General features: G+C 41.3%; 1 protein-coding gene across 2 annotated transcripts in view; it reads left to right on the top strand.

The window, feature by feature from the left end:
• LOC111659829 (partitioning defective 3 homolog) overlaps window positions 1-17,605 on the top strand; it is a 343,091-nt gene that overhangs the window by 119,593 nt on the left and 205,893 nt on the right. The gene's annotated exons all lie outside the window — the stretch shown is intronic.

Below are 17,605 nucleotides of genomic sequence, written 5' to 3'. Positions count from 1 at the left end.
ATCTGTTTCATTGTCTTCCGCGGGGAGGTCACCTGTGAAGTTGGTCTGCTGTGAAGCACATGTGAGGGAAGCGTTCAGAGCGGCCACATGTGGTTTAGACACACATGTATGCAGACAGACAAACGGGCATTTATCCACATATGACACTGCACACGCGCAGACAACATGGAAGTATTGTTGTATACACACAAATAGACAGTGCGTGTTAATTGTTTTCATTTTTATAGGTTTAAGTTTAATGCACATTGCTTTTTGTAACTTTTCATAACTCATGCAGAAATATATCATCCAGATAGAAGCACAGTATTACATTGATTTACACTGAACTGATGACAGGCTTGTGCGATAAGGAACAACAGGTAGTGTGAACTTCTCCTTTCTTACACTTTTCTCATGCCCTCGAAAGCAATAGCCGTACGTTTTGGTTGGTTAATACCTTGGTTAACATGTGTAAGTGAGTTAGATTTATTTTCTATGCACAGTGTCAGTTCGTTCATGTCCAGATTGACACTAACAGTAAGTCATTCTGCTGTTACAGTGATGCTAATTTACAATAATGTTAGATGCTAATGTATGACAGTGTTAGCATATTGTTGACATATCATAATTGTGCTGATGGGTTACGTCAGTTGTATTCATACAGTAACCGTACTGTGCTAGTTAAGAGACATTTTTCTGTTCTTTGTTTATTACAGTTTCACTCATGAATTTTCACCTGTCATGCGTGAAGATTGTCAATGAAGGAGCAAGGCGCTCACTTCCTGGTTCGTGAACATCGAGTTTGGCTGGCTTTTAAACTACGTTCACGTACTAGCTGTGTAGAACATGTAGTGGCTACAGTACAATGGAAATGTGGACCTGGTGCAGAAATAGTCCATCATAATAAGTTGTATGAATCCTATGCATATGTTGTGTCAGTGATGCATCATTTCCTCATAATCAAGAATATGGGATTTGCCTCATGAAGCTAATTCAAACAAGTTGATTTACAGTGGTAACAGCTGAAATGATCTCACTCCGGGTGTGCCAGACAAAACAACAAAACAGGATTTTTTTGCCCCAACACAGAAAAGTAACACAAATGCATGTTAGGAAGTAAGACGGTAGAATAAATGTGTGTCAAGGTTTCATAAATGATGCTGTAACTGGTCCTAGCGTATTTGTGAGAGAGAGATGCATCTCCTCGGTCGCAGCTACAGTGCGTCCGTCGCTCCACGACTGTCCCTCCTCATGTTTTTCATCAGATCCACAAAGATACGTTCCGCCCCAGAGCGCCAGGGAAATCCCATAAAACTCCTCTACCACATTCCCGTCTTCCCGAAAACATGATCACTCTCAGAAAGATTTACTTTGGCTCACAATCAGAGCTTTGATGAAAGCAAAACATATTCGCGTATCGGCGTGATTTATTGTTTTTTCTCATGGATCGGTCTCTGCCAGCCGTTTGAAAATTAAGAGCAAATTAATTTGACGATGTGCAGTGACTTTCTTGATGCTACCCCTTGCAGATGTTTAGAAACCACATGTTGGTATATTGGATTAAAGCTCTGGGTCTGCAGTGTTTGGAAATGAGGACAAAGCTGCTCATTGTCTTTTGGCATTGATTTGATCTATTAATTATTAATATGGGTTTAGATGCTTTCATGTGCCTGCAGGAATTAGCAAGTGAAGACATAACTATCACATCACCACTGCTGCAGAGTCCCTGCTGATCATATGTTGTGTGTGAGAAGTCTATCTTGCTTTTTTGGTGATCAGTTGCAGATTTTTGTTTTCATCACAGCATCACTTTTGTATTAACAATAATAATATTGTATTAATACCCATAATGAAATGCTCCTTTGATTTGCAGCTCCCTACATGGACTTGTCAGCACTTGGTCAGCTGCAGGAAAACACCCTGGAGCTGCTCTGGTTTTTTTTTAGTGTCTTATAGCAGAGCAGATGCAGATTGACGTGCAGGATTGAATTCCTGCCCACTTCCTAAGGCCTGCTGGCGCAAATTGTCTTTGTCATGTGAAATTTAGTCAAGTAGCGGAGATCAAACCCACAGCTAGTCGACATGTTGTATCTCCCAAGTGAGGCCCGAGGACAGTGTTCAGGGTGCAGCTCAGTGGTAGAGCATTTGACTGCAGATCAAGTGGTCTTCAGTTCAAATCTGGGTGCCCCCTCCCTCAGATTTTCGGAAAGGATGATGACATGATCCATGCTTTAAAACGGAGACTGGGTTCAAGTAGGACTGAAGAGTCCTTTATTCAGAAAGCAGTTACATACATTTACCTTCAACCTCGCCTACCTTCCTTTTTTTGTCCCTTTTTCTTGAAACTGATATCAGTGCAGCCATCTTTCTAGCAGCCCCAGTACAGTAAGAAATGGAATAAATCAGCTTTGAAGTCACACACCCTGAGCCTGGATCTGCTCCAGGTTTCTACCTCTGAAAATGAAGTTTTTCCTTGCCACCTTGTCGCCCAGTGCTTTCCCATGGGGGGAAGTGTTGGGTCTCTGTACAGTACAGACCTGCTCTATATGAAAAGCGCTTCCGTTAAAGAGATAACTTCTGTTGTGATTTGGTGTTATTTAAATAAAAATTGACTTGACTATTCAGAATGTTACAGAACAACTCATCACCCTTTAAAAAATACTTAAAACTTAAAAAACTATACATTTGTTAAATTGTTATAATAATAATAATAATAATAATAATAATAATAATAATAATAACTGTGGAACTGAAATTTTGTCTTCATCTCTATTGGACAAGTATAAGTACATACTGCAAACAAACAGCCCATTTACTTATTCCCACTCTCCATAAATTGAATTTATAAAATTCATTTTGGAGTCAACATTATACCATCTAATTCACCTTTTCAACTAACACAATGAGGAATTGTTGTTTTGTTTCTCTAAATGTTAACTGAAAACATATTTCATTAGTTATACTCCCAAAATATTTGATCTTGGAATACAGTGTTGACTCACTCCAACTACTGCTTTATTAAATAGTCTTATGGTTGTGTTTAGGCACTGGCTAAACTTGGTTTAGGTGGGTTCAAGATCATTTTCTGATTTAAAACAGGAGAAAGTTCACAAGACACATCAATTTACATTCAAAATACATACATACATTACATACAAACTTGGAACACAACTTAAAAAGAAAACCGTGGTCTCCCACATTAAAGTCCTGCAATTTGTACACTCACCACCTTCAACCGCCTTCCTACAACTAACTGCACGTAACTGCAGCACTTGAAAAACCATTGCCTATGAACATAATCCAGACAGTGATTATGTTTGACATCCCATTGTAAAACAGGTAGTAAGAGTCTAATGTAATTTCTAGGAGACTGTCTTATCTTAAATAAACTTTGGTGTGACGTTTTGAACTGAGACCAACCTGGGCAGTGATCCTGTTTATGGCGGGTGCAGTCCAAAGGACAAGAACTTAAATGTGTCGAGAAATAAAATAGTTAGCAAACTTCCACCTTAGCGTGACGGCACAATTTAGAGTGAGCCATGTACGGTCTTCAGAGTTAAATGGCACTATGTGTGTCCAGACACCTGTGAAAGAAGAAACGCTTACAGAAAAAGTTCATGCTTTTCAGCACATGATCGGGGCTTCAGTACATCAAGAGCTGTTGCAGTTGCTCAGAAGTTGCTTGCATATTTCATCATCCTCTAAACCTTCCTGTGAGGTCACGCACTGCCATCGCTATGAGACCCTTCACCTGCTCCATCTACAAGCGCGAGGAAACTCTGGAATCCTAAGCTACAGTATGCTTGCACTAAAAAAGAACGTCACCCTGTTTCAAGATGTAAAGCGATCCCTTTTGTGCCATAACACGTGCAGCGAAATCTGTGTGAAATCTAACCTAGTGGTGTATGTTGGCAGCGTGGTAATGATTTATTGATGTTCATGCGATACACATATCACCTTTTAACCTCTCAGCCTCCCTGTGACTCTCATATAATTCCCATCCACCGCTCTCTCCCTCTATCCGAGCATTATCTTGAGAGATATTGTCATTATCAGCATTAACTGAAGAAAAGTCTTTGTACCCTGTGTGACGCCCTGTTTCCCAATTATATGTGTTATTCCTAACAGGCATACTTAACTAGAAAAAGTTCGATTTTCTAAATCCCTGCTTCCCTCTCATCACCCCCTGCCTCAAATCTCTATGAAAACCTCATGTGCTTTCATACCACTGCGTGACTGATCAGAGTGACGCATATCCAAAACACAGTCTGCACATCACAATGCCATCTGTTTTTTTATTTTTTTTATTTTTTTAAGGATCCTCTGTTCACTTTTTCTAAAACAGTCCTAATAAAAGTTCTTCCCATCGAGCCGAGCAGCGCTGAGTTTGTGAGTTCTTCTCTTCTGTTTTCGTCTTTTGTCGCTCTGCTCTGCGGTATGGAAAGAGCGCCTCTCTGATATGCTTTGACTTTTTGCTTGTAAACGACTCTGACCTCATACATACTGTTGTGTGTGTGTGTGTGTGTGTGTGTGTGTGTGTGTGTGTGTGTGTGTGAGTGAGTGTGTGCGCGCATCTGAGCAGAAATAGATTTATGTGTGTGTGTGCGCTGTTTTAAGATTAGCATATGTACTCAGTGGCGGCTCCCAGTAGACACGCTTTTTAACCAGAAATGTCTCAGTTCATTCAACAACACATTTAAGCCAGGCCTCACACCAGTGCCCATATCACTCCTCCCGCAGCACTCCTCTCATCTCACACACCAAATAACTCTCTGTTTTTCCCAATAAATCATCAAAGGGTCCAGAAAAAAGTTGGGGAGTCTGCTGGAAGTTTTTGCATTTGTCATCTTTTCTGAAAAGAGCAGCTGGTGTGAGGATGTTTTTTTTTTTGTTCAGAGCAGAGGAAGAAGTTGTTCTCGCGGCTGAAATGTTTGCGATATGGATTTTGTGTACGTGTCTGGAAACTGCAACGAGAGTGAGCTCCGTGCTTTAGATGCTGTCTGACCTGCCAGGAACTGAAATTCAGTCACTCGCTCATCAGCCTCCACTTTCCGCTCACGCATCGGCCGTGACAATTAAATCCCTTTCGATTCTATCTTGTTTGGAGATAGAAGAAGCAAACTCTTTGTTCTAAAAAGTGATCCTGAAATTACACGCTTGACCACAGTGGAAAATGTATTTTAGTAAGTCGTCGCAGTCTCCATATCGCTGTTGTAGTGATGCATCAAACGGATTTCAGTTACTATTAATTGCACCTGTTATGTATAGGACAATCATTTTGTAAGCCTGCTGCACAAGCACAGTATCTCACACGTATAATAAATGCCATAAAAAGCTGGCATATGTGTTGACTTATAGTTCATGGTCGGACCATGTTGTTTTTTAGTTGTATTTCCTACATTCTGTCATTTACATACTGAATACAGGACTATTCTGTGCAACTGGCATATTCATGTTCTTCCATATACCGTCACAGAGAGCAGGGATCACGGTGAGCAGAAGGTTTTGCAGTGGAAATCACTTTACTAGATGTGTGTTAGTGAAAAGAAGAAACTAACCAAGCTGTATTTCCGACTTACTTCAGGTTGTCCTCAGTGTGAATAATCTCTACCAGCATCAGAAAGACGAGGACAAGTAGTCCATGCTGACCAAACACAGGTCTTTAGGTCCTTGTGTGGTTTCCCTGTAGCTGTGGCAGCCCTGACATGTAGTTACATGTTTGAGGAGTCAAGTGTCAGGAGTAGTGTCGTTTCTGAGGCTATACATTTAGCCCCTGCAGGTACAGTATAACCGCTGAAATGCACAGTGTGTAACATCGGCTATCAGCTGTCTCTTAATCAAAACAATAACAAAAGGCGGCGTTTGGTGATGTTGTGAAATAACACAGGATCATGGGAGTTGTTTCTTTACCACCATTGCCGTCAGCTTCATCTGGTTTGGCTTCCTTCAGTGTCGGGCGTTCAGGAGGTTTTTACAGAGAGCTGAATTATCCACAGAGGTGTCGTTCTCTCCGTAACAAACTAAAGCAGTTTCACATTAAAAATCAGTGTTTCTCCGACGCTGTTCAGCAGACACAGGACGTCTCTGAGCGGCTGTGAGCTGATCTGCCTAACATTTAATCAGCTTTTTTCTCTCATAACTTAAGTCCTTCATCTGGTTAAAATACATAGTTAAAAACCACCAAGGTGTAAAAAGTGTATCTTAAAATTGTGCCTTAAAACACTTCTGGCAGGCAACCACAACGCTGTCACATGTGCATAAGGGATATGACGTGATTGACAGGCGAGCGAATGACACGCACTGTTACCATGATTTAAATCGCGTATTTCTCTAGGTTTAAAATTTTCTGGAAACACACTGTAATGGAAGAACATGACTCAAACATTTATACATATTATAGGTCCAGTCATTTTTAGACAGTTTAATGTGGAAAAGCATATTATAACTTAAATGCAGAAATATAAAACAAATGAAAGGGTTAACTTGCCCTTGTCAAGCAGTAACACTCCGGTCGTAATCAGGATTAAAAAGTGAGTTAACGTTGCTCTTGCTTGGTGTTAAAGGTCAGAATTTGGCCTTTAGCATTATTATTCACAACATTTCACATGGCATCCATCACAGCTTAAGGGGAAGGGACCTTTCATTTAATAAATGTGTGTGGATAGGTTTATTTTAGGTTAAGGTGAATGGTCTGATGAGACAGATCAGGAATCTTCCCGCTAGATGTGTGTGAAACAACTGTAAGCCTATTACAGCTCAAAGACATAAGATGTTGCACTGATGGAGAACCTGTTGTTCAGCTGTGTTCATTTTTCTTGTGTTCATTGTTTACCTTCAGAATTTTTTTTTATCTTATTTTGATGTAAAAATCTCTTCAGCTTTAGACTACACTAGTTCGCTTGAGGCACCTTCGGAAGTCATATTAATAAAATTGTTTACGGTGGCTGAGATGCTTTTTGAAGCGCAGGGAGGCAGGCTTCATTGCAGCTTTCACAGACTGACACCCCTGACGTTGACTCAAGTAATCACTAGCACTGAAATTACTTTTCAGGAGTGAGAGGAGGTTTGCGTCGGGAAAAGTCTTTATTTATCTCAGCAGGAGCAGCTTTCTGATATTTTTGGAGCAAGTCAAAATTTGTTTGTCCAACCTAAACTGAATCCTCAAACGTAACAAGCCCTGTAGCTTCGGCCTCGCCTCCAGCTTCTGCGACTCCTGGCTCATGACATTTTCAGAGCCGTGGTTTTTAATCATGACCGACTTGGCCACATATCAGGCTGAGTGAGATTTATGGCCCCTTCTCTCCGGGAGCCTGTACCTCTGGACCGGCCATAATAGAGAAACACACAGAATGGTGTTTACATGGAAGGTGCTGCTGTGGACCTGTTCCCGGGGCCGGCCAAGGGTTGTTTGGTTTGCTGATTAGCAGCTCCCTAGAGGCCTGGGTGTGGATGAGAGTCTCCATAAGTGTGTCTGGATAGAGTTGTTTTTTTGTTTTTTTTACCACAATTTTATTAGATGATTTTATTTTCGAGGAATAAAAAGTCAGGTAGAGTTTGATATGCTACTATTTCAGTAGAAATCTGAACCACTGGATTTAAACCAGGGGCGAAGTTAGCAAACAGGCGCCGATGTCTCCTTGCAGAGGGGGCTAGGACCTGTAGTGGGTCCTTATACAAACTATTATAGGCTATATGGAGATATAAGACAGATCTGAAGGGAAACTTAACGGAAGGGTGGAACGGAGAGAAATTCAGAAACATAAATCATTCAATGAAATGCAGAATGTTTACTTTCAACCGTTCACTTCTGTAATTCCAAATTTCAATGAACCAAATGACGTCTTAAAATTGAAAATACTCCTAGGAGAAGGTGATCGATAGATATCAGCATGCCACAACCTGAGGGTAAGGAGTCACGTAGACACACACACACACAAATAATGAACATATATAAATATATAACTAATGTATTTAGTATTTTTGGAAAATGTGTTTTGATTCTTTGTTAATATTTATTTTCCTAAACTTACATGACAATAAAACACCTTTGAATTGAATGGAGAGAGAGAATGGGAGATTGACTTTGGTGATGATGATGTCATATCACCTCTTTATTTTATTTTATTTATTTATTTATTTTCACACTTTTATTGTTACAAAAAACATTGAGCGACTCAGAAATCCAGCAAACATTCCGGCACGACACCACCAACCAAATCGACTCAAAGCGGCGGGCGCCCTGTTAAGGGGGCACTAAGGGGGTGGAATCAATGACAATACAAACAGTGTCCCTGCTGCTGCTGTTTGCTGCATAAGGCAAGTGGTGGGGGGTTTAAATTGATTATTAAATAACACTGTATACAAGGTGCTCTGCCGCAAAACATCGAATTGCCAAAAAACCTTTTGAAAAATAAACAACTGAACATAATGAATATGTGTCAGTAATGATATTGTGGCAGGCCTCCACAAATAAATCAATGGTGGGGTTATCACCTATCACCTGACCCCAAATGTTAATGAACTGTTTTACAGCATAAGCATCAACATCATGTTCAAGTTTGCACTTATTCATATGTGCGCACATGCCAACACACAAACACACATGCGTGCACATACACTAGCTGTGTTGCTCTCCGGGGTCTCAGCCCGAGCGCCGCCTCGACCTAGATGAGTCAGGTTTGATTTGGGGAGTGAACTCCGTGGCACCCTTCCCCTCCCCTCCCCTCCCCACGTCTCTGAGATCTTCATTGTCGAGGGAAACAGTCTGTGAACAGCGCACACACACACACGCACACATGCACACTGGAGTTATTGTTGTTTTGTTGTTGAAGAGTCTAGGTGTCTGCTGTGGGAGGCCTCATCTCCGAGGGCTTGAGGAAGGTTGACATCCTCTCCTCTTTCTCTCCAGTAAATAGTCTGTACTGTCTTTCTGTCAGGAGGAGAGAATCAGTCTCTGTCTCTCTCTATTTCTTGTTCAAAATGAAAACGGGATGGCTGACTCAGCAACTCTGTGGGAATGCAGCTCTCTCCTTTCTCAGGCTTTGACTTATGGACTGTGATAGGACATCATACCAACACCAAAACCAACATGATTGACGTGAAGTTTTTTAATTGAAGACTGAACCAAACAGAGTAGAACTTTCTGGGCACGTGGTCGGGTCTTTGTTGAGTGGTAAAGTTTGGCGATAAAATTGAGATTACAGGTGATAAATTATGTTTTTTTCTGAACAAAGGAAATCACACACAATTTTGATTTCTCTGTAGACAAGTCATTTTATGCACAAACAGCTGAATGGTGCACGGGTAAATACAAGGTACACAAACTAGTAACATACGAGAAACACTGTTTTTTTTTGTTTCCCCATCACAGATTTTCAGCATTTTATCTTGGCTTGCTAATGCACGTTTATTGATTTATTTTGTCTTAAAGGTTTTGGTCTGTGATGACAAGGAAATGAAAGAGAAGCTAGCAGACGCTCCCTGTTCTATTACCATTACCAGTCACAAGCAGCTGCAATATGATTGAGAATTTGCTGCGAAACAAAGAGGACACGAAAAACAAAAATTGATTTCTATGCATGTATGTCTGCACATACCAGAAAGCTCGAGCGCGCGCACACACACACACACACACACACACACACGCACACACACAAATCTGCACATACACAGTGGATAGACAGTGGGGCACTTAGCTCTACAGCCAAGTAGGCTTTTTGTTTTCATAAGTGCCCCTTTGCTTTAAAGTGTTTTTCCATCCATTTGATTTCATCTTCCAGCCTTACTAAAGGTCAACAGTTGATGTTTATTCAAAGTCTGTCTCTTCTCTCTTTCTGACATAACTTCAGATTAGAGTTTGCTAAACACTTCACAGGAGCACTCGGAGAGGTGTTCTCGACCCTATTTTGGCTTCAGTTGACCAGCATCCTATTAAAAGTCTTCTACATATTTCATCTCTTTCTGGTTCCCACCACTGCAGAACTCTATTGCCCCCCACCCCCTCCTCCAGAAAAAAAATGGAACCTTTTGTTCCCCTGTGGATGATTCAGGTCAGGGTGTATTCAGTGGAAATCCCCCTCCACTGCACACAAGGGACATCAATATGTAGTCAGTGGTTGGAGAGAGAGTTAAAATGGCTCAGTGCCATAATTTATTCAGACATTGAACTGGCCCAGGCTTGAAGTATTCAAAGTAGCCCAGAAAAAAAAAAACAGCTTTTAGACATTTCATGAAGCCATGGTCAGATGGCATTTATATTTAAATCAGCTCGATGTGAAAGCAAAGACTCGGAGTATGCCAGGGCTAGAGGGCCACAAGAGAAAATATCCAATTCACACACCAGACAGTCCTCATCTCTGGTTGGCTGATAGTGCCTGTATGCTTACTGGATGCACACGTTTGTGTTTAAATTCTGGTGAAGACCTGACTTCATTTATTCCATAACCTTTCACCCACATCTTACTGTACAGGAAAATTCCACCCCTGGATGCATCGTAGCATGTTGTTGTGTGTAATTGTTCAGTGCACTGCAGATGTTGTGCTGTAACTGTGTGAAGAGTAGCTACTTTTCCAAAACTGACCCCTCGAGGTGGATTTACACTTTAATCAGAACCTTCATGAGTCAAATTCCCAACCATGTTTTCTTGATTTTCCTTCACATATTGACAACCTCCTGTGTACAGGCGTCGGCTTGTTGAGGTGTCAATGAAATCAATGACACCGGAGCAAATGGCGTTCTAGTCAAGAAAAAGTCGTGACAGCACTGAATGTGATTTATAGAAGTTTTTGTGTGTGGAGGAACTGATTTACCTTCTTCGTTTACACTGGATTTGTCCTTGTATGATTGATGAACATCTGTAAAAAAAATAGAAATAAAAAATGGATCAAGAAAGAAGATCGTTATCTAATTCTTAGGGACTGACACTAAACATTGCACTAATTCAAGCTCAGCACATCATAAAAATGTTAAGTAACCTATTACCTCTGGACTTGTATGCCGAGATGTTATTTCCCACAGCAGCTTTTAACTATATGCACTTGAGACTATATACGAAATCTGAACTGGCTTCTTTTGTAATTGATGAGTGGCAGAATTTGACTGGATTGTTGTACCCCTGTGTGGCCTTTCACAATACAACTACACAAACACAAACACACACTCGAGCTCTCTATCCTTGGCGTGTCCTCTCTGGAGCCTTATCGGTATGCTGAGGCATGAGCTCCATTACCCTGAGTTGGCAGCCAGTCAGGACGAAGGGCCACTCCCTCCTCTTCAGGTATACTAAGGACACTCTTTCTGTTTTGCCATGCCATTTGAGTGATTGGAAACTTCCACAGCTAATACATTAGAGCTGACCCCCATCTCTGTCACCACTGAGTTGGAAGCTGATTTTTGCTACGTCACTAGAGCCACTTGAGGAAAAAATGGGGAAGTTGATAAAACTGTACTACAGGTTGGCGATGTTTATGACCAACTTGAAAGATGACTATATAAATACTATGTGTAGATTTTTTATAATTTTTTATTTAGAATGTTTTTGTAGTGTGACATTTTGACACCATATAATCAATTTTGCACCACAGATGTAGCCAACAGGTCATCCAGCTAATTACACTTAAAGTGATAGTTCAGGTTATTTGATTAGGGGTTGTTACCTGCAGTATGTCTGGGTCAGCACACTCCCAGTTTGGAGAAGCGTTTGAGTGTATGCTGTATTTTGAATATTATCGATGCTTTGTATTGCCATCAAACAGCCCAGAAATCATGACTCAAAGAGCTGATTTGAAGCATAATACAGTGGTAAAGGATGCAGATATTCAAGGGTTGAGTAAATGTAGTGCCAAAGGAAGGGGGGGGGGGGCTTGTAAAGTGCTTAAATAATGCACATATTATAGCATTGTCTTGTCCGAGGTTTGATAATAACACACAAAGCGAAACAGCCAGCTAATGGAAGCATAGGTCTGCCCCAAAAACTAGTAGCTAGCTATATCAGCCAAATTTAACATCACCTGAGCGAGCACCTAGCCACGACGTCCCTGCTCAGCATTTCACCTGCCGGCTCTTTACTGGATACTTAATATCTGTTATTTTGGAACAATTCACTGCATCCTCCTCCAGTCATTTTTTTCTTTCTAATTCTCGCCTTCTCCGCACCAACTTTCTCCTCTTCTCTTTTTGACCCTGCCCATGCCTCCAAACAAACATGAAAGGCGAAAACACACGTTCCATGGATAATACCAACACATCTCCCATAACTCTGTATGAGCCCGAAGCAGAGTTCATAGCTGTTATTGGGTCGTAAGCTGGACTACTTACAATTCAAGGCACACTGCGGTTGCACCACTTGAGGAGGAGCCCCCCCCCCCCCACAGTTTAAGCTTGCCGAATGGCCTAACAAGGTACCCGACTTTTATATAATACAAGATTCACAATAATAAGTCCAGCCCAGAAACGCTTAAGGTAGCACCTCACGCAACCTCACATCAAACAACCCAAACTTTCCCTCTGAGCAGGTAAAAAACACTCACACTGTTCTGTTCATCCCTGTAGCTTTCTAACTTCTAATATCAGACACTTTAACATGTATAATGTATATATCAATCGACATAAATTCAATGGGAAAACGTCCTTCTTCATTGTAAAAGCATCTAAATCTAGAAAGGGCACCAGAACAACAAGCAGCATCAAGAGGACCTGAAAGGCCTCTAAAAGAATGTGACTGTCTGAGTGGGTGTCCTTAAACGTCATCTCATTCATAAAGAGGAATAACATCTTGTCAGGGATTAATGATAGTGTTTATTAATGTTTTTGTCTGACAAGCACTTGGCTGGAGACGGGCGCTAAGTGGACTTGACAATATGTGACAGTTATCTCCTCTCAACACGAGCCGTTTCCATTCCTGACTGAAGTAACACACTCTTTGCTAGACTGTCATTGGTATTTGCTTTGGAATTTGTGAGTGAAGTGAAAAGACAGAGATGGTCTTCTTTTTCTTCTTCCCAAACTAATGACTGAATAATTACTTGGTGGAAAATAGGCCATCACCGTTTCCATTTGAAATCTGTAACACCTAAACATTTGCTGATTGGTCTGAGACGTGTCCTCCCCTTCACAATAGTGAGTCCACTGAACTCATCTACAGCTGGTTGATATTCTTAACAAGTCATTTACTGGCTTTATTTCCACTATTGGCTGATAGTAGTGCTTTTTGATTTTGAAGTAGGTGCATGTTGTTTGTTGTAACTGAAACGAGGCCCACAACATTCACTCACAATTTATCCCTTCCTATGTCAAACTGTTTGCTCGTCATTTGGCCGTAAAATATAGCAACGATCAGGAGCTGTGCCCGTACTGTAGACCCAGAATCACGTTGAGTTACCTTACAGCAATCAGAATTTCTAAGGTTCTGCAATCTAATACTAAACTGAATGACTTTGATATTGACTTTCTCCCAAATTTCTTTGCCTGGGGATCAATAGAGTGTTATCTTTCCTTCTCTGTGTATATGGCAATGCTTTTATCCTCAGCGATTCATACAAGCGAATATATTTCTCCTCCAAACAAGGTGAGGGTGAAAGATAAATAAAGGACAGAGCAATACGAGGTAATAGCCCCTGGAGAGTCCGACCTCTTCCCTGTGGTGAATTGTAGTGTGTGTACATCTCTGTGACCCTGTGCCCCGGCCGTAATCCCTCACCATGGGGGCTGGATTAGGGCCTCGTCTTATTAGCCACCGCCCTCCCACCACCACCTCCAGTGGTCTCGCTCCCTCTTCAGCCTGGATCGATGGCTGGCTCGGTCTGAAGTGGCGGCTCTGGTTATTAAACGTGGGACCAACCAAACCCTTCGGACTGCCGGGATAATCCCATCACAAATTAAGCAGAGGAAAATTGGTCGGGGAGAATGGGGAGGGGAGCGAATCTTCATATTGTGACCTTCTAAACAGTGAATGCACAAACAAGCACACACTTTTAAAAACTCTCTTATTTATCATACGTTAATCTGTGAGGATTTGAACCCGTGATGGATCAGCATTTTATTAAAGAGCGGACCTTTTCTGGGAGTTTTTTTCAATGTTTAGGAGCCAGTGGCGTCGTAAAACAGCCAGACATTATTAGTTGATGTGTAATCATAGATCAGAGGTGTAAACAGGGTCAGAAGATGCTGTTTTCTCCCTCAAACAAAGCAAATCCTTTATAAATCTCACTCACGCGTATCCAAATCTGTGAGGTTTTATAATCTTGAAGGGAACGTGTGATCAGCAGCGATGAGATTATCTGATGAAATTGGAATTGCCCAATCTAGCAATTTATAAATTCAACATTAACCTCCTAAGACCCGAACTCTTGCATGGCGTGCATTTTTAATTTCAGTATAATATCCTCATATGTTGTCACCAGGCCCTTGTTGAGAAAAAGTTAGTATTGTGGTCTAGAGAACCCAAAATGTGAGGTCCACATATGTGGACGCCAGGTCCTAGGAGGTTAAATGATATCTTCTAGATTGTATCATACAGTGTGCAACACTTAATGAAATTCTGCATCTCACATAGGTTGTCCCAACTTTTCTTATCTACAGCATTTTAATTTAATTTTTTTGTGTGAGTTTTGGGTGAGTATGGTTTTTCAACTGATTCAAATCAATGATAAGTCCACAACAATGGACATCTTATGCTGTTACATGTGGAAACAATCATGCTGCATAAAGCAAGATCGATGTTGTCATGGTTTCCAAAGACCCAGATAAATGTCCAGTAAGAGCCCAGCCTTGAGGTATTCTGGGAAACACACCAAGGCTTTTAATCCACGTTAAGTGTCTTCTCAAACTCCCTATCCACACACACAGAGATACAACAAAAACAAGACTGTATTAAGCCTTAATATGGTATAATAGAATATAAACGTCCTTAATAATAAAAAGGATCACTTTATTGGAAAAAATACAGAGAAATAGAGATTTGATGTCGTGATGTTTTTTTTTCTCCAGTTTCTTTTTTTGCCTCTCAAATCCTCCCATCACTCACTCCCTGTCTTCCTGTGTTTGTGTGTGTGTGTCATCTCTAAGCCTGTCATGTAGGATAATACCGGACATTAATTACCCCCGCTGACTGAGGTGAACGTGATTACAGCCCTGAACTGGTCGTGAACCAGCCGTCACCGAGAGGGGGCAAAGTCTATTAAACGCCATTATTGAATCTTCAACCTAATTTAAGAGTAAACGCACAGCGACTGGCCGTCTGGCTGCTAGCTGCGGTTTCTTTACTTGATTTCCCCGACCTCCTTTGAGGAAGCCTACAGACAATTTGCCAAAATAAATGAAACACATTTGTAACAGAGGATTACAGAAAATATTAAAAGCTGCTGGTGTGTTCTGTCAGCGGGGTCTGTGTCAGCAGAGTGGCTCGGTCAAACTTTTAACCGGAGGTAGCGTGGGGGAATTTGAGTTTGAAAGTGTGCCTGTACAAGCTACCTGTTACTGCATGAGAACGTGACTTGCAGCCACGATTGCCTCACGAGAAATACAGTTTTATTAACTCAAGTTAGGAAAAGTAGTTTGAAAGTTCTGTCACCAACTCCATTTGCTGAGAGAATTCTTAGAAGTTTCCAGATGTCATCATACACAATGAATTCTCCCCCTGCTCTCTGTGGAAGAGAGGGGGCTGTGCTGTGGGACAGATTGTGACAACAGATCTGTTTCACCAAAACAGGACAAATGTTTCTGCACTGGCATCTGCCTCATACTGCAAGCGTCGGAGGTGCGGCTGAAACGTTTTCGAACCCCAGCAGTAAAGTTGGCAACAATAAGAACGGATTTTACGACATACATCTTAAAATTAATGACCGGCAGTATTCAGTAATTCCGCTGTATTTTCAAATGCGGTTTAATCACCATTAAACTATTGCGAAATCTAATGAAAGTAATGAAACAAGTCAGCAACACTAACATCAGTGTAAGGCTCTGTGATACAAACAGCTGTAATGTTAAATGGCCAGTGGATTGCTGTTCAACTCTACCAGACAAATCACTATCATATGTAATTGGAAAACCCCAGAACATTTTTTTAACAACCAGTGCCAATATTTTTTAAAAATTCTTGCTTTCTACAGTTATGGTCAGATCAAAGTTAGAGAAGGAAATAAGCTGTGGCAAGAAAATGATGAATAAGGAAATAGGGTTAGGTAACTAAAACACTCGGTCAAGGATAGGAAAGGATCATGGTTACGCTTAATAAAAATGGCAAATGTTAATAGACCTTTTTCACAGCTTACATTTTGTGATAGCAGGAAAAGCACAGGTATAATCTACAACATTAAAAATGACGGTATTCCATTTAGGCTCACTTGCATAGGTAACTAAAAAATTAATTGGAACTGAGCCATTGTTGTTGAAATTAGTTTTATCTGGGCCTTCTGTTACAAGTCTCTGCCCGCACATCCTCACTTTTCAACTCACTACATAAAGGGCACTGTACCTCCCTGCACTGTCACTGAACACTGGCTGTGGACGTAAATATATGGACATAATTCTGTTGCTGCACCTGAAGCCGCATTAGTATACAAAACACTCACATACAGTCACCTTCACCTGTATGCAAACCCTAAACTATTCGGACTCCTACAAGTTAGTCATAGTTCAAAACTAAGCCGTGAAAGTCACAGTGAGTGTAATAGTAGAAAAAGCTTCAGTTCCCACGTCGATGAACAACCTTACAAGCAAAGTTTGGCGCCACAGAGTCCTGACCACAAAGTTATCACGTAGGAGAGGATTAAGCGGTGGGAAAAGGAGTGAAATATGTCAAAGAGAAATAGTAAGGAAGGAGAAAGGCAGAAGGTATGTTTTCTGATGGGAACATATAAGAGAAAGAACAGGTGAAGGACGTGAGAGAAGGGATGGGATTTACTGCGGCCAAGAAAGGCGCTTTGTGAAAAGATCCGCGTCTACCGTCTGAAATATACAGGCACTGACAAACACATGTTGATCTCACCTTTATTTTGGGATTCAGTCGCATAATTATACTGCCTCGTTTCTAACTACTCTGCAGGTGGCCTCAAGAAACACTTAGAGTTGCATTCAGAACTCCCCAGTCTTGTCACGGCATTAAATACGCACGAGTTGCGGCACAGTGTAAGCCATGATTAAAATGTGTCGCCTCCACCACTAAGACGTGTCTCTGGTGTATCAGATGGAAGCTTAGCACTGGCATATGCTCGCTGCAATGATCCGCCGATGGATGACAGGTGGTTATCCAACTATTTGCATAATTATGGGTGTAACGCGCAGACTGCTAGAATGTCATAAACAAATCCATATGGCCTTCTGGGAAAATCCAGATGATTCACACCACAGCTCATGGATATACTCGACGCCTTTCGCTGTGTAACAGGCATCGGCAGGATTTCTCGCTGAATGTTTTAACTGAGTGTGAAGTGAGGAGCAACTTCGCTCCCTCTACTTGTTTTGGCAGCTCTGATCGAATGTGGGAACTTTAGTTTCAGTTGCAGATCGGTTAGTGTGGCAGCTGTAACATGGGCCAGTCTTTCCTGGGCAGTTTTCTTGTAGATGTCTGATGGCTGGGGTAATTTTGGTTCTGAGACCTAGTTTCATTCTCTGGAGACTTTCCAGAAT

Source organism: Seriola lalandi, unplaced genomic scaffold (assembly GCF_002814215.2).
Source record: "Seriola lalandi dorsalis isolate HSWRI2012SDOR001 ecotype SW California unplaced genomic scaffold, Sedor1 jcf7180002054494, whole genome shotgun sequence".
Lineage (NCBI taxonomy): Eukaryota > Metazoa > Chordata > Actinopteri > Carangiformes > Carangidae > Seriola > Seriola lalandi.
Note: the sequence above shows the minus strand (reverse complement) of the source record. Positions and strands in the feature narration are given on the sequence as shown.